Here is a 6,085-nt window from a genome sequence, read left to right as displayed (position 1 = left end):
AACCTTCAACAAAACACCAATAATACCCGGCCAAGCCAATGAAACTCTGAATCTCAATGGACGAAGTAGGTCTATCCCAATCACAAACTGCTGCAACCTTAGTTGGATCAACCGTAATACCTCCTTAGTCATCCCATGATCCAAGAAAGAAACTGACTCCAACCAAAACTAGCACTTAGAGAACTTAGCACACAACTTCTCATCTCTCAATCTCTGAAGCATAATTCATAAATGCTCCTCAGGCTCAATCTCACTCTTGGAATAAACCAAGATGTCATCTATAAACACCATAACAAAGGAGTTAAGGTACGGTCAAAACACCCGATTCATCAACTCCATGAATGCGGCAGAGGAATTGGTCAACCCAAAAGACATGACTAAGAACTCATAATGACCATATTGAGTCTAAAAAGTTTTTTTTCAGAATATTCAAAGCTCTAATCCTCAACTGATGATACCGAACCTCAAATCAATCCACGAAAATGCTACAACACCCAAAGCTGATCAAATAAGTCATCAATGCTAAGAAAAGGACACTTATTCTTAATTGTCACCTTATTCAACTGCTGATAATCAATTCACATCCGCATAAACTCATCCTTTCTCTTCACAAACAAGACAGGCACACCGTAAGGTGAAATACTAGGTCGGATAAATCCCTTATCCAACTACTCTTGCAACTGATTCTTCAGTTCCTTCAACTCTATTGGGGCCATCCTGTAAGGAGGGATAGAAATGGCCTTAGTGCCCGACTCAACATCAATAATAAAATCAATAGCCCAATCCAAAGGCATACTAGGTAAGTCCGTAGGGAACACACCCATAAACTCTCGGATGACACAGACAGAATTAAAAAAAGAGGCAAAATAACACTGGTGTCACGAATATAGTACAAGTAATATAAACATCCCTTCTCAACCAATTAGGAGCCTGGACATAAGATATAATCCTCTTAGGACCCGAATGAAGTGTACCCTTCTAAGCTATCCTTGGCATATCCGACGAAGCTAAAGTCACAGTCTTGACTTAATAATTTAGAACGGCATAAGAAGGAGACAACCAATCCATACCTAAAATAACATCAAAATCGAACATATTTAATATAAGAAAATTTTACCAAAGTTTCATCACACCCGGCAAAAGTCACAACGCAAGATCGGTACACCCAATCCACTACTAAAGAATCACCTGTCGGGGTAGATACACAAATAGGCATGGTAGGAGGCTCACTAACAGAATCAAAACCCAAAGTAAAATATATAGATACATAGGAAAAAGTCGACTCAGGATCAAATAATACAGATGCAGGTCTGAAATAAACGATAAAGATACTTGTAATCACAATATCAGAAGCCTCTGCCTCAGGTCTGGCTGGTATAGCATAAGACTATCCACAACTACCAACTGGCCAAGTAGCCCAATGACCACCACCACGGGCTCTATCATATTTACCTCTTACACCTCTGGTAGAACCCCTATCCCTCATAGATAAAATAGAAGTAGCTTTAAATATACGACGAGAATAGCTTTTCACCACATAGCCAATCTCATCACACACATAGCAACCTCTACGATCAGTCTCAATAAGAAAAAGTGCAACTGAGCCCAAACGGCCACCCTGAACTGCTAAACTAGAAGATCCACCAGCTGAATCACCTGCACTAGCCTACCATGGTGTCCACGAGAACCTATAAAATCTCTACCTCGATAGGTTTAACTCTTGAACTCACCAAAATGATGCACCCTCTTGGCACCTCCCTGAGATGCACTAATAATACCCTTTATCATCTTACCAAGATCCACAATACTCTAAAGAGGAGCTCCAAGCATAATCATCTAAGATGTAGCCAACTAAAGAGAAATATCCAAACCCTTCACGAACTTTTGAATCTTCTCAAACTCAGTGGAAATGCCATCATAGGAATATCTGGACAGGGCATAAAAGCATACCTTATACTTAAAAAACCTGTCTTGGAGCCCTTCTCCAAATGATCTAACTCATTCCGCATACGATTTCTCAAACTGAAAGGCATAAATCTCTTCAAAAAGGCATAATGTTCTTTCCATAAAATCATGTATGCTCCAGTTTCTAGTATAAGGAGTGTTAGTTAACTCAGAAGTACGACTCCTATTCCATGAATTTATGAAATCCAAATTCAAGTCATGTAGCTCATGATTTATGTACTCATGTTTTACAGTATGCTCAGTTCCCAAACTTATGGTACACCCTTGATGGCCAGTGAAAATTTGCATTATGTCGCATATTGCCTTAGTTTAGATCTTTTTAATAAATCCATGCCTTTGATACTCTATTCCTCAGGCCTCAGATATGTGTTCAAGCTATGTATAGTATTCTTTCATGCTTCAGGACCTCATGTTCTAACCTTTCAGTGACATCTCCTTATAAAATAATATAGGTGATGAACAATTATTTAGATGGGAGAGAGTAAATATTCCTTATTAGGTAAAGATTGTTGTATGCTTGTTTTATATAAGGCTATAAGTTTGAAGGAATATTAAGGTAAATATTTTGGTAAATGTCATAGCTAGTTGAAAATTGTAGGTGTGTCTTCTTGGTCATAGTGCATGAAAGTTGTTATTGATAAAGGTATTATAGAATATGGAAAAATTCCTAGGTAGGTTGGTTGCCTAGAAGTTCTTATGCAGTTATAATAATTATTGTATTAAATGTCATCTTGGTATAAAAATGGATGAATGTATTGCGCGTTAGTGAATTCCTAGTAAGAGGTTGCAGTTAGTTATTGAAGTAGTAAGGAGTATTATTCTTGAGATGAGAGCTATGAAAACACATAGGATATTAAATCAATGGTTTAGACTAGTATTATGGTGTTATGTGTGGTACCTTATGATTTTGAGTAGGCTTGAACATGGTAAAAGATTTTAGTTCAGCTCAGACTTTAGCAGATAGAGTTATCAATGCCCATCTGAAGATTATAAGTGGCATCAAATGAAGGGTAGTATTTAAGAGGAAAACTATAGTTGAAGGAGTATTTCAAAAGTGGGCAAAGATTGAAAGTTAGCAGTTGCATTGTCTAAGGCATAGTAATTCTATCCTAGCTTATGTTTTATCGGCCTATAGTCCATGATATAGAGTTGTATCCATGTTGCGATTCCTTATTCAGATTATGCCCAAAATTCTTTGCTCCCTAATATTAATAGAACTTCTTATAAATAGTATTGAAAAGATACTCCAGTTGAGTATAAACTTTTAGTATGATTCAGTTTATATAGCCAGCAATTCCATTTAGCAATCAGACAAATAAGCTCCTATAGTTTTCCATCTTTACATCTAGTCTTACTATCCGAAGTTTCATGAATATGGCTATTCCATGTGGTATTTTATTCACATCCATGCAAATTATGAATTCATTTCAATCCATGCTCATGTCTTCGATTCAAATATATTGTCATAATTCAATTCATAAGTGTTGAGCTTGAGCATATTTATATGCTCAAAGCACCAATATGCACCCAGATTTAGACTTAGTTCAAGAACTTTTGTATTAATTTCAGCTTTTATTCTGTTTCGTGCCTAATGGATATGATTAGTAATTTCAGGATAAAAATCATGAAGAATTGTACACATTTGGATATAACGATGATATGGAAGGATTGAAGGAATGCAAGAGAGTGAAATAAAGCTAAAAAATGGAAGATGGAAAGTAGGAATACTAATTTGAAGACACTCCGCATCGTACTGACTAACAAAATAGCAATGGTCAAATTCTAGTGAAGGTCAGTAAAACCACCGCGTCGTGGAGCAGTTCAACTTATCAAATTTTAAGACCTGAAAGTTTAGCACGTCGCGGAGGATGAATATTTCACAATTGTCCCAATCCAGTGCCTCACCGCGATAGTGGTGCATCACGGTGAGAGTGTATTTTACAATTGTCAAGGAATACTTGGGCTCTGCGATTGCCCAGATTTTAATGGAAAATAGCAATTGAAGGCATGGTGTGATGCGCCATGTAGAAAAATTGGAAATATTTTAAGTGTTTTGTCCCAGCTATAAAGGAAAAAATCCAAGATAATTTTGGGGGACTTTTGGCAAGCATAGCAGCGGTGGAAAAGTAGCAATCTCTCTCTTTTAGGGTTCTTAGACATTCTTTTTAATTTCTTTACTTCAATATTTGTTTTGGGTATGATTTATTACTTATTGATCCTCGTGGGAACGATAGCTGACTATCTAAGTCATTATATTACTTGCACGATTGCATACACTTCCGTGTGCATAGAGACACAATAAGTTTTTGGCGCCGTTGCCAGGGATCAAATAGAATTAGTAAATTTCTTAATTTTTTTGATTTTTGATAATAAGTTTAAGTGTTAACAACTTGATCTTAGCAGCTGAATTTTTGCAGGTTTAGCTGAACATTGGACTAGCTAAGGATAAAGAGTTAGTAGAGACCTTTGCAGAACCAGAAGTAATTTTTCATCAGAGGCAAAGAGCTCAGTACTACATTCAACAGGGACAGATGGCTGAAATACGAGATCCAATTGTTGCTGATCAAAATGTTGAAAATATTCTAGCTGTTCTTGTACAACCAGCCATAATACCTGTTCGTGATGTGGCAATCCCACTTACGAACTATGTGACTAACAATATTCGAAAGCCTAAACAAGAAAGTCGGTGGGAATTGAAACAAAATATGGTGCAATTATTGAAATCTGTGGGGGAATTTCACAGACTTTCACACGAGGATCCGCAACAGCACTTACAGACCTTCCTGGAAAAAGTGATACATATATTCCTAAAGATGTAAATGCTGATTATGTCAGATTGACACACTTCCCCTTTTCTCTAATAGGGGAAACAAAGAGATGGTTACATGATGAACCAAATCATTCCATCACTTCATGGGAAGATTGTGCTTGAAAGTTCCTAATTTGATTCTTTCCATCCCAAAAGACTGTACGATTGAGGAGTGAGATATTTAGTTTCAGACAGAAAGATGGATAAAATCTTTACCAAGCTTGGGAGAGATTCAAAGGCATGCTCAGAAATTGTCCTCATCACCATCAATCGAATGATATTTTGGTGAACATATTATAGAAGTCCTTGATTCTAATATAAAGATTCTCTTGGATTCAGCAGCAAGGGGCCAAGCTTTGGACAAAACATATGAAGAACTGTATGCCTTGCTAAATCAAATCACACAAGGGAATTCTTATTGGCATGCAAACTCAAGGAATGCTCCCAAGAAGGTTGCAGCCTTGATTGGCCAAGTTATTGCGTGCAACACAACCAGCAGCCATAATAAATGCAGTTCAATAGGTATATTCGTGGTGTGAAGTTTGCGAAAGTGGTGATCATAAAACAGATGCATGTTCTATTAATCCATATTCTATCAACTACGTAGGGGATGCAAATCATCAGGGTCAATAGAATTTTGGAAGTACGTATAATCCAAATTGGAGGAACCACCCTAATTTTTTATGAGGTGGACATCAGGCACAAAATACAAATCAGTATAAGGGACCAGTGCAATCAAATCCACAACAGGTTCAGAATAATTAGGCGACTGCTCAGAATAGTAATATGGAGGAGTTGATTAAGCAGTTTATGGCTCAATAAGCATAGTTTGTGGTATACATAAAGGCTCAACAAGCACATTTTATATCTAAGTTGAATAGTCAATAACTTCTCACAAGAAATCTGGAGTTGCAGTTGGGTCAAATTGTAGGATCGTAGAATACAAGGCCACAAGGAGCATTGCCTAGTGACACTGAGGCTAATCCTAAATAGGTAAATATGGTTACAATAAGGAGTGGGATGCAAGTGAAGGAGATGGTTCAGGAGCAGGATAATCCCGCAATCATTGATGACAGTTTTCAAAAGAATGCAGAAGTGGAAGTTAAGGAAAAAGAGGCAAGTGAAGAGATTCGTGTGAAGAAGAAGACTATCCTTTTACCCTTTCCTCAAAGGGCAAGGAAGCATCAAGAGGAAGCCAATTTTAAGAAATTTCTAGATCTTTTGAAACAAGTTCAAGTAAAGCTTTCTTTTGTTGACATTCTGCAGAGCGTGCTGAAATATGCTATTACTTGAAAGTATTATTGCAAATAA

General features: G+C 37.1%; 1 non-coding gene across 1 annotated transcript; it reads right to left on the bottom strand.

Annotated features, from left to right (window-relative positions):
* Positions 1–4,936: 4,936 nt before the first annotated feature.
* LOC124899766 lies at positions 4,937–5,043 on the bottom strand. Its single transcript, XR_007057330.1, has one exon. It is a non-coding gene; the product is annotated as a small nucleolar RNA R71 (small nucleolar RNA).
* Positions 5,044–6,085: the final 1,042 nt, after the last annotated feature.

Source organism: Capsicum annuum, chromosome 6 (genome assembly GCF_002878395.1).
Source record: "Capsicum annuum cultivar UCD-10X-F1 chromosome 6, UCD10Xv1.1, whole genome shotgun sequence".
Lineage (NCBI taxonomy): Eukaryota > Viridiplantae > Streptophyta > Magnoliopsida > Solanales > Solanaceae > Capsicum > Capsicum annuum.
The sequence above is the reverse complement of the archived record's forward strand: the minus strand, read 5'-3'. Positions and strand labels throughout refer to the sequence as shown.